General features: G+C 43.1%; 1 protein-coding gene across 1 annotated transcript in view; it reads left to right on the top strand.

Moving 5' to 3' along the window:
- Positions 1–2,069: 2,069 nt before the first annotated feature.
- Positions 2,070–13,727, top strand: part of RNF19A (ring finger protein 19A, RBR E3 ubiquitin protein ligase) — a 37,301-nt gene continuing 25,643 nt past the window's right edge. The window contains exon 1 of the mRNA XM_081111120.1: positions 2,070–2,340. The gene's annotated coding sequence lies outside the window, so the exon portion shown is untranslated. The remainder of the gene's footprint in view (positions 2,341–13,727) is intronic.

Raw genomic sequence — 13,727 nt, 5'->3', positions numbered from 1 at the left:
AAATGACGAGACAGTAGCAGTGGTTTTCAACCTTGGCTGTGCATTGGAATCATCTGGGGAGTGATTCTTAAAAACCCTGACGCCTGTGGACCATCCTCAGAGATTCTGATTTAACTGGTGGATGCAGCCTGGGCATCAGGATTTTTAAAAGCTCCACCACGTATTCTACGTGCAGCCAAAGTTGAAACCAATAGCAGAGTGAGTGCAGGGGTGTTTAGAATGTATCATAAGTAGGACATGGTTGCTAATTTTGAATTGGAAGTGGCCAAAAGGAGGGTTTCCTGGGAAAAAAAATCCTAGATTTCTGCCTTGGGCCTGGGTGAATGAGACAGGCAAGTTTTGAGAAAAAGATAAATTCTGCCTTGGACAGACTAAGTTTGAGGTGCCTTTGGGGACTGATGTGGAGATGTTCAGTAAATTTGTTTCTTAATAGACTTATGTTGCCTTAGTGAAGAGTAGGAAATCCCTCTACTTTTCAAGAAGACAAGCAGGAGGAGGCATCCTGGAAAATATGACAATTGCAGTGTGCCAGGCCACTCCCACCCAGCACAGCCTCTTTACTCAAAACCCCCTTCCAAGCCCATGCCCCATCTGTTCTGAAACGTTGTTCAACGTGCTGACATATTTTCAAGAAGGATTACATTATGTATGAGTACTGTTCCATAAATCCATTTAAATCACTATTCTTGTACTACCTTTAGGCTTAAACTATCCCTCTGATTAAATTGCTGGCAGCCTTCAAATAGCATTTAAAGGAATATACGCCTAACAGCTTAAACATTTCCAATATATGAAAACAAAACATGCCCGTCATTGCTTCCTTTTAGTTTCGTCGTTAAAGACACTTAAATTGCCTCGCTTGTTCAGTTTTCTGATTGGTAAACATTTACTGGGTTACCAAAGACACCAAGTACCATCTGAAAGACCATGATTCCCTGGTTTGTTTCTAATTTAAATTAGACACACTAACACAAAGACCGAAAGGGCGATATATTTAGTTAAGTAACAGATGGCAAAGGGACATTCTGTCCAGCATCTATCACATTCCATTTCTCAGTATTCCAAGGAAGAGCACATTTAAATCTTGAAGAGAAATAAACTAGGAAGGAATGGACCTGGTCTGGACTGAATATTTACTCAACTAAGAATTGATAGCAAGTCATGCTTAGGTTAAAAAAACTCAAAAGGGGATATGAACTGGCTTAAAGAATACAAGGAGGTGGCCCGGCCAGTGTGGCCCAGTGGTTGAGCACGGACCTATGAGCCAGGAGGTCACGGGTTCAATTCCCGGGTCAGGGACATGCCCAGGTTGCGGGCCGGTGTGGGATGTGCAGGAGGCAGCCAATCAATGACTCTCTCATCATTGATGTTTCTCTCTCTCTCTCTCTCTTTTCCTCTCCCTTCCTCTCTGAGATCAATAAAAATATATATATTTTTAAAAAAGAATATGAGGGGATGGAACAAAGCTAAAGTAATTCCGAATGTATCACTAAGAACTGAAATATGAATTCTCAATACTTAAACGACTTTGTGAAATTAGGAAAGGGGGGCGGGGGGAAAGTCAGCGGAAAATATCCCGCGAGCCCTTGCGTAGGGTGTTAAATTGTGGCTCAGGCTGCTCCCCGCAGCCCCCGCGGAAGACAGGTCTATTGACACTAACCGGGCGCGGGCGGGGGAGCGCCTCCCTCGGGGAGGGACATTCCCCGGCGGACGGCGGGCAGCGGACGGTGGCAGGACTCGCCGCCCCGCCCGGCCCCCCTCTCCCGGAGCCGCCCATCCAGCCGGGGACCCGGAGGACAGAGGCATGAATACGTCATGGCGTGCGAAACCCCCAAGTCCAGCATCTTCCTCCAGCTCAGGGCAGCCGCCGGCTCCGGGCGACCTGCTGCGGGGGCCGCGCTCCGGGACCCGGGGACTCCGGGCCGCAGGCGGGCCGCTCCCGCACCCGCGCGGGGTGAGTACGCGAGCCATCGGCTGCACCCGAAGCCGCCCGCGCCGGCCGGGTGGGCGTGACGCCATGACGTAGGCACGCGGGCGGCGCGGGGGGCGGGGCGGGGGGCGGAGGGGGCGGGGACAGCGGGGGCGGAGGCAGGGCGGGCGGGGGAGAATGGCAGTTGCGGCGCTGGTTCCCGGGAGCGGCCGTTGAGACTGAGCTGCGGAGGAGGAGCTGGGGAAAGCGGCCGTCGGGACCCCTCCTCTCCGTCCCCCCGCCCCGGCTGAGAGGCGCCTCGGCGCGTCTGCGGGACCCTCCTCCATACTGCCTCCGGCTCCGCCGCCGCCGCCGCCGCGAGAGGGGCCTGCTGGCCCGCCACCCGCGCCCGCCGCCCTGAGGAGTTGAAGGTACGGGAGGGGACGAGCGGAGGCTACGCCCGGGAGCGGGAGGGCAGGGGCGGCTCCCGCTTCCGATCCGAGGCGCTCTGGCCCCCCGCTGCCTCCGCGCCCCTCCCCGGGACGGAAATGGACTCGGAAATGCCTCGGGAGAGGCGCCCCCGCCGGTGCTCCGCGCGGGGCCGGGGCCGGCGCTGGCCCGGGGTCAGGCCTCGGTCTAGTTCCGCGCCCGCCGCCCGGCCCTGCGTTGGCCGCGGCCCGGAGCGGAGCGTGGGAGCCGCCCGAGCCCCGTGCGGGCCGTCCGGGGGCGGCCGCCCTGCGGGGTGGTGACGGGCCGGGGCGGCGCTCCCCTCGGCACTGACTGCCCCGGCCCCGGCCCCGGCCCCGGCCGCGGGGGGACCCGGCGGGCGGCGGGGGCGGAGCGCATTCCTGACGGGTGAAATCGGCTCTAACGGGACCCGTTTCCGGGCCTGGCTGCAAATGAGGAGCCGGGGCCTGCGCCCCCCAACTCCCGCTGCGGGGGCCCGAGGGGGAGGGAGGCCATGCACCGGGGGAGGCTCCTGCGAGAAGACCGCCAAGCGCTTCCAAAGCAGAAATTTCACCGATGGAAAGGGTGCCGTCTTGGGGTCAAGCATGTGTTAAGGGGGGGCCCATCAGGATTGTCTCCCTCCCGCCAAACCTTCAGGGAGTCCCCAGCCTCCCCCCAGCGAGGAAGGCCACTATGTTTAATTTGCATTTTCTCCCTGTCATCGGAGTTCCCTTCTACCATTGTTCCTTCCCCGTCCCTTAATGGGAAGAAAAGAAGTTTAGGGTTCAGTAAACCTGCGACAAGGGCAGTAAAAAAAAAAAAGAAGAAGAAGAAGAAGGGGAGAGAGTGGTTAAGGCTGTAAATGGGGGAAAGGAAGGTCTCACCCTGGCCGCTGTGGCTCAGGTGGTTGTACGTTGTCCGGATTCCCCGTTAGGGCACCTCCCAGGTTTCGGGGCTGCGATCCCCTGTCCCGGAACATATGGGAGGCAACCGATCGATGTTTCTCTCCGTTTCTCTCTCTCCCTACCCCTCTCTTTACAAAAAATACATTTTTTTTTTTTTTTTGTAAAGAAAGGTCTTATTTTTTTCCCATTGCTCCTTGGCGGTAGAAATATACGAACGGTGCTTATTCTGGTTTTCATTTATTATTCAAAATATTGCAGGACGTTATGTTCCGTTGACGTTGGAAAGGACAGCGTTTAAGTGCCGCTGCAATGTTCAAACCCAGGTTGGCTGGAAATGATCGTTTGAAATGATAGTTTTAGTAAACAGTGGAGGCAGAAAGCAACCCTTTCCTGTGATTGATGGCCTTAAAATGTTTGTGATCTTTCCTTCCCGTTTCACTTTTTGCAGCTAAGACCATGGCTGTCTATTTATTTATATTAGTTGAACTTGATTTCTTGACCCTTTTGATTGTATGAAGGGTTAGTATTCCTAACTTTCATTTTCAATTTTGTCATCCTAATGCAAATCTTTCTACTTCTGCTTAGAACTCAAGCTATTACCACGTTTGTCTGTTTATGCTTCCTTAACACCCAGCTGTCCGAACTGAATCAAGATGTAAATATTTCTCTGTTTAGAAAGTGGTGCTGATCTGTTAACTCTTATTTTCAAATGTTCTTTCCTTGCTACGTGGTTAAAGGTTTAGAATTAAGTCTTAGGACATAAACCAAATTGTGCAACAACAATAAAAACTTTTATTTGTTAGTTTAATATTCTCCTTTTTATTACTGAAATGTAAATTTAATGTGTCTTTGGGAACTATATTTTTTAAATATATTTTTATTGATTTCAGAGAGGGAGAGAGAGATACAAACATCAATGATGAGAATCATTGGCTGCCTCCTGCATGCCCCCTACTGGGGATCAAGCCTGCAACCTGGACATGTGCCCCTGATCAGAATCAAATCCAGGACCCTTCAATCCCCAGGCCGATCCTGTATCCACTGAGCTAAAGCAGCTAGGGCTAAGAGAACTATTTTAATGTCACCTCAGGAAGTCCTTTTGAGGAAAAAAATTACATTTAGCAACCAATGTTAGTGTATTTTTTCAGTATCTCTTACTTCCCAGAGGATTCCTGTATGATTAACTTTTAAAACTGCAATATTAGGATCTAATGAACAAAATAAACTGATGTACAAAATAGATCCAGAGACATGGAAGTATGCAGCAGAGTGATGAATCTCAGAGGAAAGGCAGGGATTAGTGGGGGAATTGATATGCATACATGCATGGCCTAAGAACACTGCAATAGTGTGGTGAAGGCCTAGGGGGTAGGTTATGAGATGGAGGGGGTCGATGGGAAAAAAAGGGAGCATCTGTAATACTTTCAACAATAAATATAAATTAAAACAGACAACCTGCAACATTATTTTAGGATTTGAAATACAACCCAAGTCCTAGTCTCTGAACAGAAGCTACTTGAGGCACTGTTGCTTCATTTGATGGATGCCTCAATTGAGAGTTAGAGTTTATATGTATAAAGAAGAGTGTATTTTACTGTCATCTAGCCAGTGTTGGAATCTTTTATTTTGGTGTGATTTGTAGAATTTTGGGTGCCTTTTTACTTGACTAAATGAAACCATATTAGTATATGCTTTTAAAGATACCTCAGTAGCTTAATAGAAAATAAATGCATTTTACAAATTTGAAATAGGGGAGTCACAAAGTAATATTTTTGCAGTTGTGAATGTAAAGCACTTGGGGTCACCTCTCTGTTTTAAAAATATATTTTTAAATATATTGTTTTAGAGCGAGAGGGGGGGAAAAAAGAAACATCAACCAACTGCCTCCTGCACATGCCCCAACTGGGGATTGAATCTGAAACTTGGGATGTGCCCTGATGGGGAATTGAACCTGCCACCTTTTGGTGTATAGGACGACACTCCAAGCCACACTGGCCAGGGCTGAGGTCACGTCTCTTTAATGGGATCAGGTTGAAAGATGCTATTTGTTTTTATGGGCTTGTTAGATGGAATTAGGTATAGGTAATTTGAAGCAAACTTTTTTAACATTTGAAAGAATTTTGTATATTATAGCAGGCTCTTATTTTATCTTAAACACGAACATATAAAAGTCCCTAATCAAGTGTAGGGCATAGAGCAAGGGCATATACACATGAATTCCCTCCTTATATTTCTTCTCCAGTCAGGTTATAAAGGAAATGTTAGAGAATTGTGGGATGTTTTTTGTTTGTGTGTTTTCTGATGTTACTAAAAAGTGACAATTGATTGTTACTGGCTGATTTCATGCTGACTAAGCTGTATGCTCTTTGATTGTTGGAGCCCATATAAAAATTAGGCCATTTGGGGCTGAAGGTTAAGAAAAGTCAAATTTCTAAATTTATATTTGCACATCCTATTGTATTTGGCAAGCTAGCACTAGTAGAGTTTAATGCTGGTCTGAAAGGACCCATGATCAAATATGAAATAAATTTAGCTTAAAGATTTTGGGTTGACTCTCCTTTTTAGCAAACTGCACTGCATCATTATTAATCTGACTAGAGGCCCGGTGCACAAAATTCATGCACTGGGAGGGCGGGGGTCCCCCAGCCTGGCCTGTGCCCTCTCACAGTGCAAGAGCGATCTATCACCCCAAGAGGTAGCCCCCACCAGCCATCCAGGGCTCCTCGATGGATTGCCCCAAAGAGGTAGGCCTGAGCCAGGGGTCCTGCCTCCACGCCACATGGATCCACAGGACCCTCAGGCCTAGCCACACGGCCTAGGCACAGCCTCCTGGTGATGGATTGTGAGGGTGTGATAACCATTTGCATATTAGCTCTTTATTATTTAGAATTACTTATAGAGAACAGTTAAATTTTCCTTAGGTGATTTTGTTTCTCCACTCAGGAGTAGATACTATTTTTCTTTTTTTTTTTTTTTTTAAGTCATAAAATATCAGTTCTTTGTTAGCTGGCAGAAGATGTATAACCTTAAAACAACTATATGTAACCATAGCTGCACAACTAAAGATAGATGGTTAATAGTCTTTTGCTAAACACATCTGTATTTCAGATGGTGGTAGACTTCAACCAAAAATGGCAATAAAATCATTTTGGGTGTTTATAAGTTGGGTACTAAATTTGTTTCTCAGTACCGATCATATGTCAGTAATACTTTCTGTATTAAAGTGGGAAAAGTTAGCACCTTTTCAGAAAGTCGCTTTTGAAATCCTGTTTGGGAGAGTTTTCATATGTGAAAGCCTCAGCAGGACAAAACTGATGAGTTGTTTTAGCTCTCAAATAAGTTTGTACATTGAATTATGAAGCAAAAGCCCGTTCAAAATCACCATAGTTTGTTTAAGCCCAGAAGAAACTCAAAACTCAGTCTTGGCTTCAAAAAAACTGGAGTTAGCCCCTTAAAATTATGTACACTTAACATTTTCCATCTCTGCCCTTCTCTGGAGACCCCTGAAAATATAAATAGCCCTGCTGTAATGTGAATAGTAGGCAGGTTGCCAGTTGATGAGACAGACACTCAGGTAGAGGTGAGCCATAAGAGGGAGCAAATTAGTTAGAGGCAAGGAGCAAGAAACCAGGAGAAGCCCAAGGGGTGTAGCACAGTGATTGAGCATCAACCTGTGAACCAGGAGGTCACAGTTCAATTCCCAGTCAGGGCATATGCCTGGGTTCAGGCTCGATCCCCAGGGGGACATGCAGAAGGCAGCTAGCTGATCAATGATTCTTTCTCATCATTGATGTTTCTCTCTCTCTTTCTCTCTCCCTTCTTATCTGAAATCAGTAAAAATATGTTTAAAAAAGAAAAAAAAAGAAACCAGGAGAAGCTATTGGGAATGTGATAGTGGTAGGCTTCTAGATAAATATTATATAACATAATATATCCTAAATTAAATTATTATGCATTATCACTATGAGATAACGTATGTGAAATGTGCCATAGAAGTGTAGGTAATAATATAAACTATAATGGCAGGGACCATTCTCTTTGTTCACTCTTAAGGTCTTTGCATAAAGTCTGACAATAATAGGTGTTTAATAAGTATTTGCTGAGTAAAGTCCATATAATGTATCTATTTCATAACTTGCTCTATGTTATGTATATCCTATATAATAAAACCCTAACATGCAAATCAACCAAACAGGGGAATGACCGGTCACTATGACATGCATTGACCACCAGGAGGCAGACACTCAATGCAGGAGCTGCCCCCTGGTGGTCAGTGCGCTCCCACAGGGGGAGTACCCCTCAGCCAGAAGCTTGGCTCACAGTTGGTGAGCACAGCAGCGGAGGTAGTAGCCTCTCCCGCTTCAGCGGCACCACTAAGGACCCCTAGGGGGATGTCCACCTGCAGGGAGTGGGCCTAAGCCAGCAGGCGGACATCCCCCAAGGGGTCCCGGACTGAGAGAGGGCACAGGCCGGGCTGAGGGACCGCCCCCCCCCCTTCAGTGCATGAATGTCATGCACTGGGCCTCTAGTAATCTTAATAAAAGCCTAAGAGACCTTTATGGCAGAACGACCAGTTGCTATGTTGCACACTGACCACCAGGGGGCAGACCCTCAATGCAGGAGCTGCCCCCTGGTGGTCAGTGGGCTCCCACAGGGGGAGCGCCACTCAGCCAGAAGCTGGGTTCACAGTTGGTGAGCGCAGCAGCGAGGTGATAGCCTCTCCCGCCTCAGCGGCACCACTAAGCCAGAAGCTGAGGAGCGGCAAGCAGGCAGGCGGTAAGGAGCAAGGGGTCCCGGACTGTGAGAGGGCACAGCCTGGGCTGAGGGACACCTCCCCTCCCCCCAGGCACAAATTTTGTGCATTGGGCCTCTAGTGTGAGTCATAAATGTAATCTAAGGTTTTCTACATCACATTAAAAATAAATAGATGAAATTAATTTTCATAACATGTTTAACCCAGCATATTCAAACGATTATATCAAGGTATATTAATGAATGACTTTACAGTCTCTCTTTTTTTAAAGTTGGTTTGAGAGAGAGAAACAAAAACATCAATGTGAGACAGAAACATGGGTTGGCTGCCTTCCGCATGTACCCACAACCTGAGTATGTGCCCTGACTGGGAACTGAACCCGCCACCTTTTGTACCAGACAGTGCTCCAACCAACCGAGCCACACCTGCCAGGGCAATGTTCTTTTATTCATACTAAGTCTTCAGTCAGTATATGTGTACACTGGGCAGCATAGCTCTAGGGGCATTTTGTGTGAAATGTTTTTCCTTTCTACAGAAAGCTTTTTCTTTGTCTTTTGATACTCTTTTTCTGATTGACATGTCTTTTGAAACAAAATACAGAAGCGCATATGTCATTTAGCTGGAATTATTTAGTTGAATTGACTGTCAGGATACCTGACTTCTCTCAGTTTTACAACTTCCCCAAAATGACTATGCCTCACTCTCTTTCTCTGAATATAAAATGAGGGAGAATGTGCTATTGTCTATATCATCTATTTCATTGGGTTAGTATAAATTATATCTTTGAAACACTCAACTACTAAAAATTATTACAAGGAGGTTTTTTCTTCATTATTAGTAACTTGTCATAAGGAGTCTCAGAATAAAAACAAAAGGAATAAACTCCCCATGAGATTACCACATATGGGATCCTGTTACCTCTCACATTGGAATCAGTTACAATGCATAATCAATACACGATGCTCTTGAAACATAGAATCAGGAGAGGTAACTAGGCTGTTCAAGCATCTTGTATTGTAATTTCTTTTGATCTTCTGGTTTTAAATTTCTAACCTATTTCAATATTGCCCAAGCTAATCTGTCCTTCAGGTTTGTTTGTATGAATAACTGCCACTTCTTTTATAGGCATCCTTAAATTAAAAATAATGAAATAAAGTTCTTTGGAAAGAGGATGTGGGGACTGATAAGTGTATATTAGTGAGCAAAGTAAAACGATCCTTCAGAAAAGCCTATCATCACAGGATATGTGATGTATATGTATAGCACAATGACTAATTCTGTCCAAACCAAGGTTTGCTCAGTAAGCAGCTGTATATAGCCAAATCGTACACATAGTCAAATCAGATGGATAGCTCTTTATAGTCATACCCTTTAAATTAAAGGGTATAGTCATACCCTTTTTGATTATGGATGAACATCCTTTAGGGGTTTTTTTTGTATAAATAAAATATATTCTAATGATGTCCTTAGAAAAATTATCTGGAATCTGGCCCTGGCCTGTGTGGTTCAGTTGGTTTAGCACTGCCCCATGCACAAGGTCACTGATTTGATTCCGAGCCAGGTTGTGGATTCAGTCCCCGGTAGGGGACTTGCAGGAAGCAGCTGATGTTTTACTCTCTCTTCCTCTCCCTCACCCTTCCTTTCTCTCTAAAGTCAATAAAAACATATTTTTTAAAAATATACCTGGAATCATGTTTTAGGTTGAATGGTAGCCCTCAGAAAGATATGTTCACAACCTAATCCCTGTGAATGATACCTTATTTGGAAAAATAGTCTTTGCAGGTGTAATTAAGTTAAGGATTTGAGATGAAAGGGTCATCTTGGATTATCTGAGTGGGTCCAAAATCCAGAGATAAATTGTCCTTATTAGGGAAGAGCAGAAGGAAATTATATGCAGAAGAAGAGAAGACACACAGAAGAGGAAGAGGCAATGTGACCGTGGAAGCAGAGATTGGAATGATTTGTGCATGAGCCAAGAAATGCTTATAGTCACCAGAAGCTAAGAGGCGAAAAACAGATTCTCCCTTGCAGCCCCAAACCAGGACTATGAGGAAATAAATTTCTGTTGTCTTAAACCACACACTTTGTGGTAATTTGTTACAGCAGCCACAGGAAACTAATATACACTCAAAAGTTTTTATTAAGCCAAAGGTCTATGATTACATCTGTTTTATATCCTGCATTGTAACTGTCAGAGACTAGCCTATTTTAAAACTTTCTCATGTCATCATACCCAACATTTTGCCCTGTGCTTTTTCTAGTATTTCCTTATTGTTGCATCGTTTGCCCTGCTGAACAAAGAAAGCTTGGAATGAACTAGCCAAAATCTTTGTTTCATTGCAAAAATTGAATGAATAATGGTTTTTCTTTCTGTAGTAGCTTATTTTTTTGTAATGGATTGAGTAATGAGTATTATTTGTAATGAGTATTATTAAAATCACAAAGTAGCGTGCTCGCTTCGGCAGCACATATACTAAAATCACAAAGTACCTTTTTTTTCTACCTCCCAGTCAAGAATAGGTAAATGGCAGGTGTGTGTTTGTAAAGCTGTTTAAGAACCATCTCTTTGGGGAGGCTTTGGAGCATGTGGGAATTATTCATTCTGAACTATTAGTTTCTGTTTGTGGGAGATCATACAATCTTTAGGATAGAGCTCAAGGCAGTATATTTGAGTCTTGGTAAGCATTCACTTTCCAAAAAACTTGCTGGAAACTGATACTTGCCTATGCCAATAAGCTGTTGAATCAGCCCCTCTTCCCCTACTAATACGTAGTTGGGTTGAAGTTATTTATCCCATTTTTAATAATAGACCACTCAAGGTAGATTTGTCGCTACTAAACATAAGGCTAAAAACATTAGTTACATTTACTTTAAAGAAATTCATGTACAATAATGATGTCTTCCAAACGTCCAAGTGGCTGGCTCTTCATAAAAAAAGCCATTTCAGAGCCAACTTTTTCTTTATTTATTTCTGTAATCCTTTCAACAGTTTTATCCAGTAAATGGTTTAGTTACATGTATGCCATACCTTATGCTGGATTCTTCACATATGTTATTTTATTTAACCCTAATGATCCTACAGACTATAAACATTATTATTATTTCTAGTGTACAGTTGAAGAAACTGTCTTAGTAATTTAACCCAGTGTCACACAGCTAACTAATAAGGGTCAGAGACTGAACTTGAACCCAAATATTGTGATTCCAAAGTCCATGCTTTACTCTCTGAATAAAATATATGCTATCATTACCCATATCTGTATAGTATTAAAAACATTTTTCTCTCCAAGCTACTCTAAATTTTTACCTCATTATTTCCTCCTACTAAGTAGGTAAGATAATTATGTCAGAAACAGACAACCCCAAAATCTCATAGTGGAACACAAAGTCTATTTCTTACTCACACGAAGAACTGTGTAGATGACTCTGGTGTCCAGATTCTTTCCATCTTGTGACTCAGCTGTCCCCTAATGCCTGCTTAGGGTTAACCACTAGAATTACTACACTTAGCCAGCCAATGGGAGAAGAGAGAACTTGAAGGATATTTAAAGGGATGATTTGGGGACCAGTTTTGGAAGGGCCATACATTATTAGTATACTCACATTGCATTCGCCAGGACTGGGCACATGGCTGTATGTAGCTGCAGGTGGAATGGAAATTAGTTCTTCTATATGCTCAGGAAGAAGATGAAACAGGTGAGTGTATAACATCTCTGCCACAATTGTGTTTTCTCTGTTTTACAGATGATACAGAGAGGTGGTTACTGAACTAAAGCCACAAAACCACTTGGTGTAGCAATCCATAGAACCCAGATTTCCTTAAATCTGCATATAAGATGCTCATGTTTCTGAGGAGACATTCAAAGAATTGAAAGACATTTAGATTTTTAGCACCATAGTTGGGTCTCATTGGGCATCAATTATTTTACCTCTTTGTGTCATTATATTTTAAATATATTTTTATTTATTTCAGAGAGGAAAGGAGAAGGAGAGAGATAGAAATATCAATGATGAGAAAGAATATTGATTGGCTGCCTCCTGCCTGCCCCGTATCTGGGATCAAGCCTGCAACCTGGGCATGTGCCCTGACTGGGAATCAAACCTTGACCTCCTGGTTCATAGGTAGATGCTCAACCATTGAGCCACAGTGGCTGGGCTGTGTCATTATATTTTAAATAAAGATATTATAATTGAATTAGGAAGATTTAAGTGAAGATGATATAGCACTCTAATATCTTTATGTACATGTTTATAATCAACTGTCCTTTGAGAATACAATATTCACCTTTTTGTATAATTTTGCTTTATTTAATATAACATGTGATGCATTACTCTAGGCCAGTGGTCGGCAAACTCATTAGTCAACAGAGCCAAATATCAACAGTACAACAATTGAAATTTCTTTTGAGAGCCAAATTTTTTAAACTTAAACTATATAGGTAGGGTAGCCGCAGTTTGCCGACTGCGGCTCTAGGCCATCTGCAACTTCATGTTTATTCTTGCATTATGGATCTGAGACATTTGTTTCCAAACGAAAGTGGTTTTTTAACTTTCCCAATAACTTAAATCTCTGGAAAGAGCTGCAACTTCAAATCTTAATATAATAGAAGTATGTTCTAACTGAGCTAATAATTGGTACAGATATGAATATTGTATGAAGGTAGATTAGTGAGAGCAGAAAAGATTTACAGAAACGGATGTTAACTTTTACTGGCAAATTAAAATCTAATATCTCAGCAGTAGCAGTTAACCTTTTGTTATACTTTAGACACCTTGGAAAATCTGTTGAAAACTACTGATTCTACCCTTAGAGTATATATATGTTCACAATTTAGTTAGAGGTTTAGAGATTTCATGGATTTCTCTGAAGCTTACCCATATATTAGCTGTTATTTTAAGTATTGTTATCCTTCTCCAAAAATTTATTAAGGTGCCTATTATATTTTTACTTTAACAGGCTGTAAAGAGAGATGTTTAGTAAGTCAGTTTTATAAGAGAGTCTGTCTCCTTAATATTATTTGGAATGCTATAATTATGCCCAGGGTCTGCATTGCTGCTATAACTGAATATGGCAGCTATATTGTGGACTAGATTTATTAGAGGAAAATACAGCATTTCCAAATTTGTGGTTGGTAAGATGAATGACATACTTAAAATAATTTTAAACATTTAAATAACCTTTTTTGAGCAATAGCAAACTTCATTATAATGAGCTTAGTGATTTACTACTGTTCAGAGAAAGTCATATATGGAAATCCAAACAATTTAATGCCTCAAACTTCTCTTAATGAAACGGGTTCAGATTTACAAAAGCTCTATTTACTTTGTGCCAAAGTTAGCTTGTGTGCCGATACATCATTTCTAGTACATCACTTCTAGTTATGGTCTGATCAATGGATGGCTTAAGGCCATTAATTTTGTTTTTTGGTAGTCAACTGCAAAATTAAATTGGACGTAACCAAATTTAATTTGATAGGTGGTTCTTTGCAACTCTCTGTATAGGAGGTGCTGGATAGATACTTTCTTTTCTCACTGCCCCAGAAACTTAACACTAAGAGCAGAACCAAAAAAGTAAGTCAAGTTTTAGGATTTCCCCCACTGTTTATTTTCCAAGCCAAGGCAGCTGCTGCAGCTCTCCGCCTGGCTGCAGCAGGTCCCAAAGAGAAATCAGTGTCTCACCACCAGCTCCTCCTCACTTCCAAGGGAGACTCGG

This window comes from Myotis nattereri (genome assembly GCF_964212035.1).
Source record: "Myotis nattereri genome assembly, chromosome: 17".
Classification (NCBI taxonomy): Eukaryota; Metazoa; Chordata; class Mammalia; order Chiroptera; family Vespertilionidae; genus Myotis; species Myotis nattereri.
This window is presented reverse-complemented; position numbering and strand designations above follow the sequence as displayed.